The sequence below is a fragment of the Mixophyes fleayi genome, chromosome 5 (assembly GCF_038048845.1).
Source record: "Mixophyes fleayi isolate aMixFle1 chromosome 5, aMixFle1.hap1, whole genome shotgun sequence".
In the NCBI taxonomy this organism is placed as follows: Eukaryota; Metazoa; Chordata; class Amphibia; order Anura; family Limnodynastidae; genus Mixophyes; species Mixophyes fleayi.
Window position 1 is genome coordinate 180,369,193 of NC_134406.1, and position 14,693 is coordinate 180,383,885.

The 14,693-nt window shown below is 39.6% G+C and overlaps 1 long non-coding RNA gene across 1 annotated transcript in view; it reads left to right on the plus strand.

The window, feature by feature from the left end:
* Positions 1-8,766: 8,766 nt before the first annotated feature.
* The window catches only part of LOC142157780 (uncharacterized), a 33,670-nt gene continuing 27,743 nt past the window's right edge, over positions 8,767-14,693 (plus strand). Inside the window, exon 1 of the long non-coding RNA XR_012692627.1 lies at positions 8,767-8,822. This is a non-coding gene — a long non-coding RNA (uncharacterized LOC142157780). The remainder of the gene's footprint in view (positions 8,823-14,693) is intronic.

Below are 14,693 nucleotides of genomic sequence, written 5' to 3' on the forward strand. Positions count from 1 at the left end.
GAAAATGCTTTTCTGGTCAGTTAATGCCCTTACCCATTTCTGCAAAACCATGGTGCATCTTTCTATGAACTTTATTGTATATTTACCTGTATCAGAAGGATAAAATACCATCTGGGTTATGGTTGACCGGTTCAGCAAGATGGCGCACATTGTCCCTCTCTCTGACCAAGCTTCATGTGTTAGGACTCTTGCATCCTTGTTCATCCAGCACATTTTTCTGCTTCATAGTCTTTCTGTTAACGTGTCTGACCGCAGTTCCCAGTTCATCACTGTCTTCTGGAGGTCCTTCTGTTCTTTGCCTGGAATTAACCTCAGTCTTTCTTCTGCATAGCACCCTCAGCAGGAGGAAAGGGTGAATCAGTCCCTTGAACAGTTTCTTCAGTTGTATATCTCGAAATGTCACAATGATTGGGCTACTCTGCTTCCTTGGGTAGAGTTCGCCTACAACAATGCTTCTCATTTCTCCACTCAGGCATCTCCATTCTTCTGCAACTTCCACCCCAGGGCTAAATTCTTGTCTTCCAAGGCTCCGAGAGGTCTACCTGAAATTCGCCCTTAAATCAGTGTGGAAGAAAGTACATTCTGCCCTACATCAAGCCTCCTTCAGATCTAAGTTCTTTGCTGACCTATAAATTTGGTGACAGGGTGTGGCTTTCTATGCAGAACCTCAGACTTTAACAGCCTTGCAGGAAGCTCGGGCCTCGATTTATTGGGCCCTTCACCAACTTGAAACAAGCTAATTACGTAGCTTTTAGACTGAAGCTTCCCAAGTCACTAAAAATACCTAATATCTTCCACTGTTCTCTGCTCAAACCTGCCCTCTCTTCAAGCAAGTTTAGACCTCTTTGACCACACAGACCTCAGCATGTCAAGCTGGATGGATGTCAGGTATATGGGGTGGGAAAATTTCTTGATTCTAAGAGAGTCCAAGGACAGGTTCATTTTTTGATACATTGGAAGAGCTACCGCCCAGAAGAACGTAATTCGGACCACCTTTGCCAGCTACTAGCCCTGACCTTTGGCCTGCCTCCAACCATTCTGTTTGCTTTGGAACCCCGACCTTTTGGACCATTCCTGGTTATCCTGACGCTTTCCGGTTACTCTTTCTACCTCCTAGCACTGTAGTCTTTAAACAGAAGCTCCTACTTCTTAAGAGTTAAGACCTAAGGACATCCAGGTACCTGCAAGCAAATGAAGCTCTATGGGAAATGTTGTTGCTATAGGTGAAGACCTGTTCTAGGAGTTCATATTTTCAGCTAGCTGTAACAGCAACTCATGGTTTGCCAGTTGGAACGTACAGAAATAAGATGTGGGGTATGTCAAGTATGTTCTCTATCCCCCTTAACACTTGGGATAATGATGAAACTTCATGCTGAGGAAACCCGAAAAGGTGAATCGATTCAAGGTCTTCAGATCTGAAACACATAGTGCAAATTACATCTTATTACAGATATAGTACTAGTAAAGTTGACAAATCCTATTATCTCCTTTTCTAATCTTCACAAACACCTTAAATATTTTACATAGACCGGGGCATTCTGCTAAATGTGAAAAAAAATAGAAGCTCTACCAATAAATTTATTACCTTTAACTAGCAATAAATGTATCATTTGCCACTAAAAACTAAATTCCAGTACATTTGCTTCATTGCAAGATACCTTCATGGCATAAAGTTATCCACAAAAAACAGTGTGAGTCTTATTACCAGTATATTAAACAGACATTAAAAACAATTATTATCGTCAAGACAGTGAATTTCTCCTCAGAGAATAAGGAGGCTTCATAAACACAGTAAGGCAGCACAGAATTCTGTGATTTTCACTAAAAGATACGTCTTATTTGCGCACTCTATCTTCATATTCTGCACTTCTGCTTCACAGCACTGGGGACATGAGTTTGATTCCTGACCATGACCTTATCTGTAATGAGTTTGTATGTTCTCACTGTATACGCGTGTGTATCCAGTGGGTGCTCCGGTTTCCTCCAACACTCCAAAAACATGCTAGTAGGTTAATTGGCTGCTATTAAATTGACCTTAGTCTCTCTCGGTCTGAGTGAATGTTAGGGCATTTAGATGCATTTAGATGTACAGCTTTGCGGAATTAGTCACACTATATAAATAGCTAATGATGATGATGAATCTATTTCTGGATGTGTTCGTTATGACATGCCTACTTTATTCCTTTAAATCTAATTTACTTTATCTCACAGAGTTCTCCATATAATATCTCCTGTATCAAGATATTATAAATTCATAGATAGAATGCATATATATATATATATATATATATATATATATAGTATGTATGAAACAGAATCTTTATTGTTTTGTTAACATAAACTTAAACATGGTACATATAATATCATTTCAACATAAAGGACAATCTATGTGCAGGCACAATATCTCATATTACTAATTTTTTGCAATTAATATAAAGAATTGAAAGCAAGATGGCAGTGGCCGTCAGGAGAGGACCGCAGCAATCAGCACCAGGCAGGTAAGCGTGCCAGACCTTGGCCAGCGGAACAGAAAGTCCGGCGTATGACAGTACCCCCGCATTTAAAGATGGAAACTGGACACCTAGGTCCCCGTTTCCTAGGGAATTTAGCATGGGAATTCCTTAAAAAGGAAGGAGCATTGATGTCTGAAGCGTTGACCCAGGAGAGTTCTTCAGGACCTAACACTTTCCAATTCAACCTCATTGGCAGCAATACTGATTTTTCAAATAGCAAGCGCAGTTAACTAAACATTACTTGTAACTACAAAACTTAGTAAGACTGCAGGAGTGTTGCAAAGCCCAAAGGACATCACAAGATATTCATAATGACTGTGTATTAAAAGCAGTCGTCAACTCATCGCCAGCACGGATTCTGATGAGGTTATAGACTTCTCGGAGATCCAATTTTGTGAAGACTCTGGCTCCTTTTATGGGGAGGAAGAGCTCCGTTATCAAGGAAATGGGATAGCGTTCTTAATGGTTATGGAGTTTAGACCGCGCTACTCTATGCAGGGGCATAATGATCCATCTTTCTTGTTAATGAAGAAGAACCCCGCCCCAGCAGGAGAAGTGGATGGTCTAATAAACCCACGCTAAAGATTCTCCTTGATATAATCAGCGATGGCTTGGGCCTTGGGAAGAGACAGAGGATAAACCTAACCCAGCAGAGGAATCTTGACAGGCTGGAGGTCTATGGGGCAGTCCCAGGGTCAATGAGGCCGGAGAAGCTCAGACTGGGCCTTATCAAAAACATCTGAGAAGGTGTAATATTGAGAAGAGGGAACAGATGGCTTTGGGTCAGATGAAGGGAACACAGAGCGAAGCGGTTGGACTTGTGAGAGACATTTAGTCCCAAAGGTTGTTCCCCAAGCCAGAATTTGAGAGGAGGTCCAATCCACTTGTGGAGAGTGTAGCTGAAGCCATGGAAGGACATTCTACAACTCCTATTGCTATACACTTTATCATTAAAACACTGTACATATTAAACCCTATGGGACTAAACCAGTGTTTCCCAAGCCCTGTCCTCAGGGACCCCTAACAGTGCAGGTTTTCCAGGTCAGAAGTAAAAATAATTATACCACCTGTGGATCTTTAAAAATGTGTCAGTCAGTAATGAATTCACCTGTGCTTCAGCAGACAGATATAGAAACCTGTACTGTTAGGGGTCCATAAGGACTGGGTTTGGGAAACAATGGACTAAACACAGAACATATTTAACCATTATATATGCCCTCATGATCACATATTACCACAGCCCAAATGGCCCCATATAATACTTCTCTTCTCCTGTGTCCAGAGAGGAGGAAAGGTCTGTCTGTCTTTTTGAGCTTTCTTCAAAAGGCATTTGTCTTAAGAAAAGTTATTTACAAAACCTCTGTGGGAGTGACTGATGTATAGGAATGTGTTTGGTCTCAAATCTCTCTTTAGACAAATGCTAATAATCTGCCACATAAAGTGGGGGAGGGGAGAAACAATTTATCTTATCAATGATTACTAAGGAAGGAAAATGCAATATATAATAATAGATTATATATCATTTTCTTTACACTACTAAAATATTCAATGCCTTTCTAGCTGTCATTTGTCTAGTATATTCTAGGAAATGAAATCAAACATCTGACCGGTTTCTATGGGCATCACCTCCACTTTTTTCCTTGTCACCATTTTTTTTTATAAATCTGACCCTTTTACTTTTCTATAAACATGTGTGAAACGGAAACACACCTTCTAGGGCAGGGGTCGGCAACCCCCGGCACGCGTGCCAGACGTGGCACGCTGACCACTTTTGTCTGGCACGCCGACGCTTAAGCTGCATCAATAAAACAGCCGGTGATGGCTGAAACGGAGCTTCTGCGCATGCACAGAAGCTCCGTTTCAGCCATCACCGGCTGTTTTATTGAAGCAGCTCCCAGGTTTCTGAGTCTACAAAGGTAAGTAAGGGCAGCAAATTGAGGGGCACATATACTTGGCATACTTTTTATTTGTGGGGGCAACTGTGGCATACTATATATTTCTGGGGGCAACTGTGGCATACTATATATTTCTGGGGGCAACTGTGGCATACTATGTATTTCTGGGGGCAACTGTGGCATACTATATATTTCTGGGGGCAACTGTGGCATGCTATCTATTTCTGGGGGCAACTGTGGCATGCTATGTATTTCTGGGGGCAACTGTGGCATACTATATATTTCTGGGGGCAACTGTGGCAGGCATACTATGTGTTTATGGGGGCAACTGTGGCATACTATGTATTTCTGGGGGCAACTGTGGCATACTATAAATTTCTGGGGGCAACTGTGGCATACTATGTATTTCTGGGGGCAACTGTGGCATACTATATATTTCTGGGGGCAACTGTGGCATACTATGTATTTCTGGGGGCAACTGTGGCATACTATATATTTCTGGGGGCAACTGTGGCATACTATGTGTTTCTGGGGCAACTGTGGCATACTATATATTTATGGGGGCAACTGTGGCATGCTATGTATTTCTGGGGGCAACTGTGGCATGCTATGTATTTCTGGGGGCAACTGTGGCATACTATAAGTTTCTGGGGGCAACTGTTTCAAAGTATGAATTGTGGGCACAACTATGAGGCATAAGATGAATTGGGGACACAATTATGAGGTATGATGTGAACTGGGGCACTACTGTGCGGCATAACATTTTTTTGCTGAGAGGAGAGGGGGTGGCTACAAATTGGCCGGGCCTGCTTGGTGCCCCGAGTCCTCACTGGAGACCTATCTTTGAAAATAATTTTTTTATTTTAAAAGTACTTTTTTTTAAAAAAAAATTATTGAGTGCAGGGGGGATCGGTGGTGGCTAAATCCCCTTCAGCTCAGGTATCTTCAGACGCCAGGTCATGTGACTGCAGTGGTCACATGGTACTCGGTGGGCTGCTGAATATCTTCCCATGCTGTGCAGTGGAGAATAAGGTAAGAAGAAGGTGTGCTGGAGAGGGGGCATTTGTGACTAAAGGTGATGGAGAGGGGCATGTGTGACTAAAGGTGCTGGGCAGAGGGGGGGGCGAGTGTGATTAAAGCATGTGGGCAGAGGGAGACACGTGTGATTAAAGCATGTGGGCAGAGGGGACATATGTGAGCAAAGCTGCTGAGCAAGGGGGCATGTGTGAGTAGTGCATTTTTCTGTAAGAGGGTGGCCTGGTGCTTTTCACCTGCTAGACATGCCCCCAATGATGTACTGCCACACCCCCAATTGTACGACCACTTGCATGGTAAAAGAATGTTGTGGAGCGGCGGCGCAACATTTTTTTTTACCATGCTTGACTATAAAGGGGGACACATGAAGTTGCTGTATTGGGGCCATGAATTTCTCTAGGCAGCCGTGTATGTATGTATGTATGTATGTATGTATGTATGCATGTATCTCTCTCTCTCTCTCTATATATATATATATATATATATAATCACACCCAACTGGCACACCTGGGCTTCACTAGATTTTAGCCGGCACTCTGATAGAAAAAGGTTGCCAACCCCTGTTCTAGGGAAACAATTGGCAAGCAACTAAATCACAACCAACATTCGTCTTAATCAGCAAGCCATCAAAATGATATATTTCCGGCATTGGACCCATGAAAAATTAAGAAAAAAATGCTATCTTCTTAATATTTAGTTCAGGGGATATCAAGACATACAACATTCTATATTATGTGCAAAAATTATAATAAAAATAGAAAATATATACTTAATGGAACATAGGATAGCTGGGAAAAAGTCTGGGTTTTAATAGAATCTTTTTACTCAAAAGTTGTCTGCCCTGAACCTTGGCTAGAATTTATTTTGTTAACTCTTTATTTTGAAATGACATATGTAGCAAATACAATCAGTATATACTGTAAAATGAGAAAAGCAACATATACAAGGGCCATTTTTCTTTGTTACAAATATAAAAACAGTTTTGAATAAACAGTAACACCATAAAAACAAAATGTTGGGGGTGAGGGGTGGAGGGAACATGGAGGAGAAGAATAGCATAAAATAGACATAGCACACATTTTATGGTAGTGGGTGCACTCAGTAATCTTTGTTCAGATTTGAGAGAAGATTCAGGCAGCTCAGGCACGAAAAAGAGGAAAAATTGTGAGATGGTTAAGCTCTACATGTGGGTAGGTCATTGCCAGCTTACTTATTAGAGCCACTTGGCATAGATTTTGATTACTCTTTTTGATCCTGACTTTGTACTTGTATAGCCTGGCTATTTTGACCTCTGTTTTGGACTGACCCATCATCTACATTTTGAATCTTGGTACGTGACTTCTCATTTCTAAGGGACCTCTGATCTGACTTTGACTAATATTGTTTTTATGACATTAATAACATGAATTGCTTACATATTTGTGCTCTAATAATTCTGCAGACATTTCCTTCTAGATAATATGGTCATTTAGTAAGTGCTTAAAGTATTTATGTTAACATGTATCCCTACTTTATATATTTTTATATATTAGGTATAAAATATAATATTTAGATCCTACAGACAATTGATAATTATTCAAAAACTGTACTAAGGTATTTTGAAATGTTAAAATTTGCCTGTTTTTTCAGTTAATATCTATTGACTTAATGTTTTAAGCTCATTGCTAGGCTAGGTTTGTCACATGACCTACAGATTACCTCAGGTGATGTCACAGTACTAAAGCCACCTCACAGAACCCTGGTAAGTGTAAATGTAACTGTCACAGCATCAGCTGCTCAGTATGTGGGAAGAACTACTTGGATCAACTGCCTGGCCCAAAGCTGGTGATGATCTGTATTACAGTAAGTAAAAATGACGGAAACTGCTAAAATTAATCCTAAGTATTAGGAAAACAACTCAGTGTTCATCAACATTTAGATAAAAATGTTAATCTGCTCATTATCCAGTCCCACCCAATAACTTTAAATTATTATACCTGAGTCATGAAGGAGAACAAAGCAAAAAACGAGTAACTTTGCACCTTGGCAAAACCATGTTGCATTGGAGGGGGAGGTCAATTTAAATGTGGGGACAGATTTATAGTTGGGATAGAGCATGTCCTAGATCAACTTTAAATTTCAATGTAAAAATAAAACTATCACGTATTTGTGTATTACGTGAAAAAGCAGCCAGTATTTAACTTATATGCAAAATAAGAAACTACTTTGCACTACTTGCATTGTAACATGGTTTGTCCAGTAGAAAACGTACTCCTTTTTTTGCCTTACTACCCCTAATGACTCAGGCCCATTAACTCTAATGGGTGTAAATAATAATTTAATGTAGAAAACAAAACAAAATTAAGAAAAAAAGAACTACTACATTGTTTTTAAATTTGAGGAGATTACAAAGAGGGAAAAAAAGTTAAAATGAAACCCAAGTTTCTGCTTGCCTCTTAGGGACCATTCCCTGGATCTGCTGGGGTCCACACAGGTGTAGCAGATTCACTCCATACTCCACTTTCCTCCGCTTTCAACACCAAGCATATTGATGCACCTCTCCCTCCCCATTACAGCTGTAAATGCTGCTGCTTTCTTAAATTTCCATTCAGGGAAATGGGAAGTTCGAAAGAAAGGGTATCATTACCCCTTGATCTTGTTTCTAACAGGCTTACTGGAATAAGGAGAATGAAGTGTGGTTGGATCCATTGAATTCAGTGAGCGGAGGATGGCAGGTGGGTAGAAGTCAGAGTTTTAATTGAACCCTTTTACCCCACTCAAAAGTTGGAAGCATTGAACCTTGGCTTGAGAGCCCTGAATGTTGTTTACCTTTTGTATCCTGACTTTGTATTTGGTTTTCCTGCCTATTTTGACCTCTGTTTTGGACTGACCTATTGTCTAGATTTTGAATTTGGTACCTTACTTCTCATTTCTAAGGGACCTCTGATCTGACTTTGACTAATGTGTGTGTTTATAACACTATTAGTAACAAGAATTGCTTACAAATTTGTGCTCTAATAATTCTGCACACATTTCCTTCTAGATAATATGGTCATTTAATAAGTGTTTAAAGCTTTTATAAGCTCTTATATTAACATTTATCCCTACTTTATATATTCTTATATGTATTATATAATAAATATAATATTTAACTCCTACAATCTCTAAATTTGCCTATATTTTTGAGTTCATACCTATCAACTTAATGTATTAAGCTCATTGCTAGGCTAGGTTTGTCACATGACCTACAGATTACCTCAGGTGATGTCACAGTACTAAAGCCACCTCACAGAACCCTGGTAAGTGTAAATGTAACTGTCACAGCATCAGCTGCTCAGTATGTGGGAAGAACTACTTGGATCAACTGCCTGGCCCAAAGCTGGTGATGATCTGTATTACAGTAAGTAAAAATGACAGAAACTGCTAAAATTAATCCTAAGTATTAGAAAAACAACTCAGTGTTCATCAACATTTAGATAAAAATGTTAATCTGCTCATTCTCCAGTCCCACCCAATAACTTTAAATTATTATGCCTGAGTCATGAAGGAGAACAAAGCAAAAAAGCAGTAACTTTGCACCTTGGCAAAACCATGTTGCATTGGAGGGGGAGGTAAATTTAAATGTGGGGACAGATTTATAGTTTGGATAGAGCATGTCCTAGATCAACTTTAAATTTCAATGTAAAAATAAAGCTATTACATATCTGTGTGCTACATGAAAAAGCAGCCAGTATTTAACTTATGTGCAATATAATAAACTAATTTGCACCCCTTGCATTGTAACATGGTTTGTGGGTAGAAGTCAGGGTTTTAATTGAACCCTTTTATCCCACTCAAAAGTTGAAAGCATTGAACCTTGGCTTGAAAGCCCTGAATGTTGTTTACCTTTTCGATCCTGACTTTGTATTTGGTTTTCCAGCCTATTTTGACCTCTGTTTTGGACTGACCCATTATCTAGATTTTGATTTTGGTATCTTACTTCTCATTTCTAAGGGACTAATGTCTGTGTTTATAACACTATTAGTAACAAGAATTGCTTACATATTTGTGCTCTAATAATTCTGCAGACATTTCCTTCTAGATAATATGGTCATTTAATAAATGTTTGAAGTTTTTATATTAACATTTATCCATACTTTATATATTCTTATATATTATATAATAAATATAATATTTAACTCCTACAATGTCTAAATTTGCCTGTATTTTTCAGTTAATCTATCAAGTTAATGTATTAAGCTCATTGCTAGGCTAGGTTTGTCACATGACCTACAGATTACCTCAGGTTATGTCACAGAACTAAAGCCACCTCACAGAACCCTGGTAAGTGTAAATGTAGCTGACACCGCATCAGCTGCTCAGTATGTGGGAATCACTACTTGGGTCAACTGCCTGGAACAAAGCTGGTGACAGGGGTGGATTGTGAACTCAGTGGCCCTGGAAAAAATTCTGGAAGTGGCCTCATGTGGGCGGGATCAAATCAACTGTAGGCAGAGCCAACACAAAAGGAGGCGGGATTAGTACAAAGCTGGCTATACCCCCAGAGGTCTGCCTAGTGCTGTAAAGCTCTAGGCTGCCCATTAAATACCACCCTTCCCTCAATATTCCCACCCTCAGGACAAACATATCTAAATCGGGACAGTTGGGAGGTATGATTATTGGTCACCCACATAATGGCTGCCTCCTCTGTGCACCGCTGAAGAGTACACTTTGACTAATACATAGAAAATAGGACAAAATGAGCAGTAGCAAACCTCTAACAGAAAATGTCATCACAATATACATATTCGGAATAACGTTGCAGATGAACTACCAATATAGAAAAATACAGTTGACAGACTGTCCTGCTTTCTCCTACCCATTCTTGTTGCTTTCTCTATCTGTGGTTGCTGGTGTCTTTTGCTTAATTGCCACTTGTCTGTATCCTGGAATGTTGGGCATTAAATCAAGTACCCACATTGAGTAAATAGGCCTCCCTCCAGCCCCAATATAAAAATAATAGTATTCAAATTTGATAAATAGATCTATTGCCCTCCAACCAGCCCTGACATTAAATTTATAGTATTCCCGTTTAATAAATAAACCTATTTCCCTACCTCCAGACAATCCCAGCAATAAATAGCATTTAAGTTTAATAATTCATATTCACATTTAATCGACTTAATTCTCCCCAAACTCAGAACCACATTTAATTAATAGCCCCCAAACCACCCCATCTTAAATTAATAGGCCCCTCTATTAAATTAAATTGCCCCACCATCAACCCTACAAATAAAATAGCACCCAATTAGCCACCCTACCTCACACCCACATTATATTACCATAAGCCCCCCTGCCCTCACACCCATTAAATTGATATAAGCCCCCTGCCCTCACACACAAACACACATACATTACATTGATATAAGCCCCCTGTCCTCACACACACACACACACATACATACATACATACATACATACATACATTACATTGATATAAGCCCCCTGCCCTCACACACACACACATACATACATACATACATACATACATACATACATTACATTGATGTAAGCCACCTCTCCTCACACACACACTTTACACTGAATTAAACCCCCCCCCCCCCGCCATCACACTTACCTTATTGAAGCCGCGCTTCCTGCAGTGCACACATGGGACGGCACCTGTCACATGGTGCATGTCCCATGTGACATCTGGGATAGGATGAGGCCATGCATAGAGGGGGGGAGGTAGGAAGGAGAAGATCCGCGGCCACTAGCAGGTCTTCCTCCAGCTCACCGATCACCCCTCTCCGTCTGTGCTAGAGGGCGCTGCTGACATGCAGTTATCCGAATAAGTGCTGGCAGTTCGGCACACCGCAGATTAATGAGGAACTTGTTGTACATCACATGATTTTTCTCTCAGAACTGTTGTGGCCGAGTTATGTAGTTATTGGAGAAGGCATTTCTGTTATATACTACTGCTAATTGCATTTAGTGAAAGTAACAGTTGGGCACAGCTGACCCTTATGAAGCGGTGCTGGAGATTTAAAAAGAAAAAAAAAATGTATTTAAAATTTACAAATGTATTTAAATCCTTCGAACAGTTGGTTGGGGAATTCTCTCTACCCAGAACAATGTTTTATTCTTACCTTCAGTTACGACACGCCCTAGACACACAATTTAAAGGGGAGACTTTGGTGTTTGGGGTGGATCCACTGAGGAAACAATTACAGGCCTTGGGTTATAGAGGTCTGATCTCTCGAATGTATTCATGTCTTCTGTATGAATCCACTGCAGATGATTTGGATGGTTTGAGGAATCAGTGGGAAATAGATATTGGCCCTTTATCAGACAAGGAGTGGGAAATGGTTACAGACAGTACTAAAGGTTATACTTCATCAGTAAAATTTCAACAATAACAGGTGTTTATCTTACACAGGGCCTACTTTATCCCTATTAGATTGGCAAAATTTCGCCCGGATGCTACCCCTAACTGTCCGAAATGCAATTCGATCAATGCTAACTTTTGGCACCTTCTATGGGAGTGTTCATGTATACAAATCTTCTGGCGAAGGATCAGGAGATGTATTCAGGTTACTGGAATTGAAGTGTCTCTTAGTTCACCGGCCACTTGTCTCTTTGGGCTCCGATTGAAGGGGAAAGTTAATAAACTGACAAAAATGTACATTTCACAGTTATTGATGTTGGCTAAGGTGTGTATAGCGAGGCTGTGGTTGGCCCCGACGAGTCCCACGGTTAAAAATTGGAAAGCACTGGTCAATACCACCATAAGGCACGAGAGATTTGTTTATACTAGCAGACAGGCTCTGAAGGAATTTGAGAATATCTGGTACAGATGGTTAGAGTCTCCATTCTATCCTATGTCATCTAGTACAGATGCTCTATCTACTTAAATGTATGGCTACCGCAGTTCTTATAATAAGTATCTGAGTCCATGTAATAAACCCTGCATGTGTAACATACTTATGTATAAGCATTTACGATGTATGATCCTGAATGAATATAGCACATTTATTACTATTATGCTTTAATGTAATCTTGTAAATTCCGTCATTTAATTCTGATATGTATGCGATTGTTTTTCTTTTCTTTTTGTTGTTTAGTATGTTTATATCTTAAAAAATTTCAATAAAAATACTGGATTTAAAAAAAAAAAAGAAAAAAAAAACGCACAAAAAAATGTAATGCAAAAAAGATTACTTCAGCAGGCCAACGGACGGCCTCATTAGACCTCCGGCCTACCGGCAAAATTCCTGGTAAGGCCTATGGCCAATCCGCCCCTGGCTGGTGATGATCTGTATGTAAAGTAAGTCTACCTGTAAGTAAAAATGAGGGAAACTGCTAAAATTAGCAAAAGTATTAGGAAAACAACTCATTGTACATCACAAACATAGGGATTTCCCACTGCTTAAAGTCAATTGGCCATAGGAAATCCCCATCTTTTAAGTAGAACCAGTGTACCTAACAACTAGAGCATTGTGAACCAGGGTTTTCTGTTTTGTCAAGTAAGGATCATTTGGAGGGATGTTTTAGGGTGCTTTAATTTCAATTGAAACAATTTTTACAATTGTGCATGTGTTTTATTTACATTTTTCCTCTGTGCACTACAGGTCCCAGCGGCCATGGGTTGCAGGGCATGCTGGCACTTGTGGTTCCCCAGAGCTATATGCACCAGCATGCCCAGACACTTAATTCTAGCCTCTGCATGCTGGGGCCTGTAGTGCACCAGGAAAAAATGTTTTTTTACTATTAAATCTTTTTTATTACACCACACCCATTGCTCAGGCATGTGGGAAGAGCCCTAGTGCTTTAAGCAAGGGGCTGGGTACACCTGGTGGGGCTGTTTTTGGTTTTTTTTTGCGGACCCAATGTGTGTCTGGGGGGGAGACTGCCAGCAGCCCAGACAATCGGACTCTTGTATATATTTTTTTAATAATGCAGACAATTTTGTATTAAAACAAAATATTGTATTATTCTAATTTTATCTAGAACTGTTGGGTGTTACATTAACATGTAATTATGTTGTATTATAATGTACAGTATTTTGTGTAACATGTGTGAGTGTGTGTATATATATATATATATATATATATATAAAAATAGTTTTTTATTGGGGTATAATAGTTACGTTTGCATAGTGTCTATGGGGAGGGAGGGAGGGAAGGAGAGATGGGGAGAGAGAATCATATATACTGCACAAGAACCAAGAGACCCATAAAAACATAACTAGTATACCCCAGTAAAAAAGATAATTATATATTTTATATATATATATACATATATATATATATATATATACATATACACATCTAAAGATAAGTAATGGAAGAAGCACTGGGGAAATTAGTGTTGGGAGGTATATATGGCCCAGGTTTCTGTCCTATGTATTTTAAAACCCCAGGGACAGGGGCAATTTGGCGATTTTTAAAGTGGCCCCGGAAATATTATTGCAGTGGCCTCATGTGAGTGGGACCAAGTGAACCGGACAACACAAAAGTAGATGGAATTTAGAACTACTGGAACCTAGATTTGATAACTTAAGACACAGTGGGTCATCTCTAAAGCAATGCCGGCAAAACTTGAATCCTTTTGGATGATTTGCGACTGGTTTATACTTTTGTGCTCAAACTTATTTAGTTGTCTACTAACATATTCTTCCAAAATTCCCTTCATAGAAACATATCTGACTTTGTTTAATAAGTTTACCCTATTACGAAACATGTTGGCACAATTGTATCTGATCAGTCTGCTAGAGCAGCACCCACTGTTGCATCCCTGACATTCTCAGATGCAAACTACCAGTCAAATCTCTCTATATAAAATATATAAAAATGTGTACTGTGTGTTTCAAAAAAGGCATTAAAAAAATCCTTATAATAAATGGCTATCCAGTGCAATCACCACAAAGGTGAAATTTTGCAAGCATCTGCAAGAAAACACTTCTTTTGTAACAATTGTGTATGAGCCCTAAATGTGCCCAGTGATTAGTGGTGGTTTGAATTAATAACATGGAGGTTTGGCAGACAATGGCATAAGTGAATGGGAGAACTATTCCAAGGGTTTGGTGGTGATATAGTAAGTGCAGAGTAGGAAGGATTAATAATATTGTCAGTGCTATGGGGGCTGGCCATATGTTCAACAAAGTGATCTGAGAATGGGACCAGTGCAAGGTAGAAGGCAGGCAATGGAATCAATGCAAGAATTACTAAAGTATCACCATAGCTGAAATTAGGCTCTAGGGGTCTGAGGCACATAAGACAAGGAAGGGGCT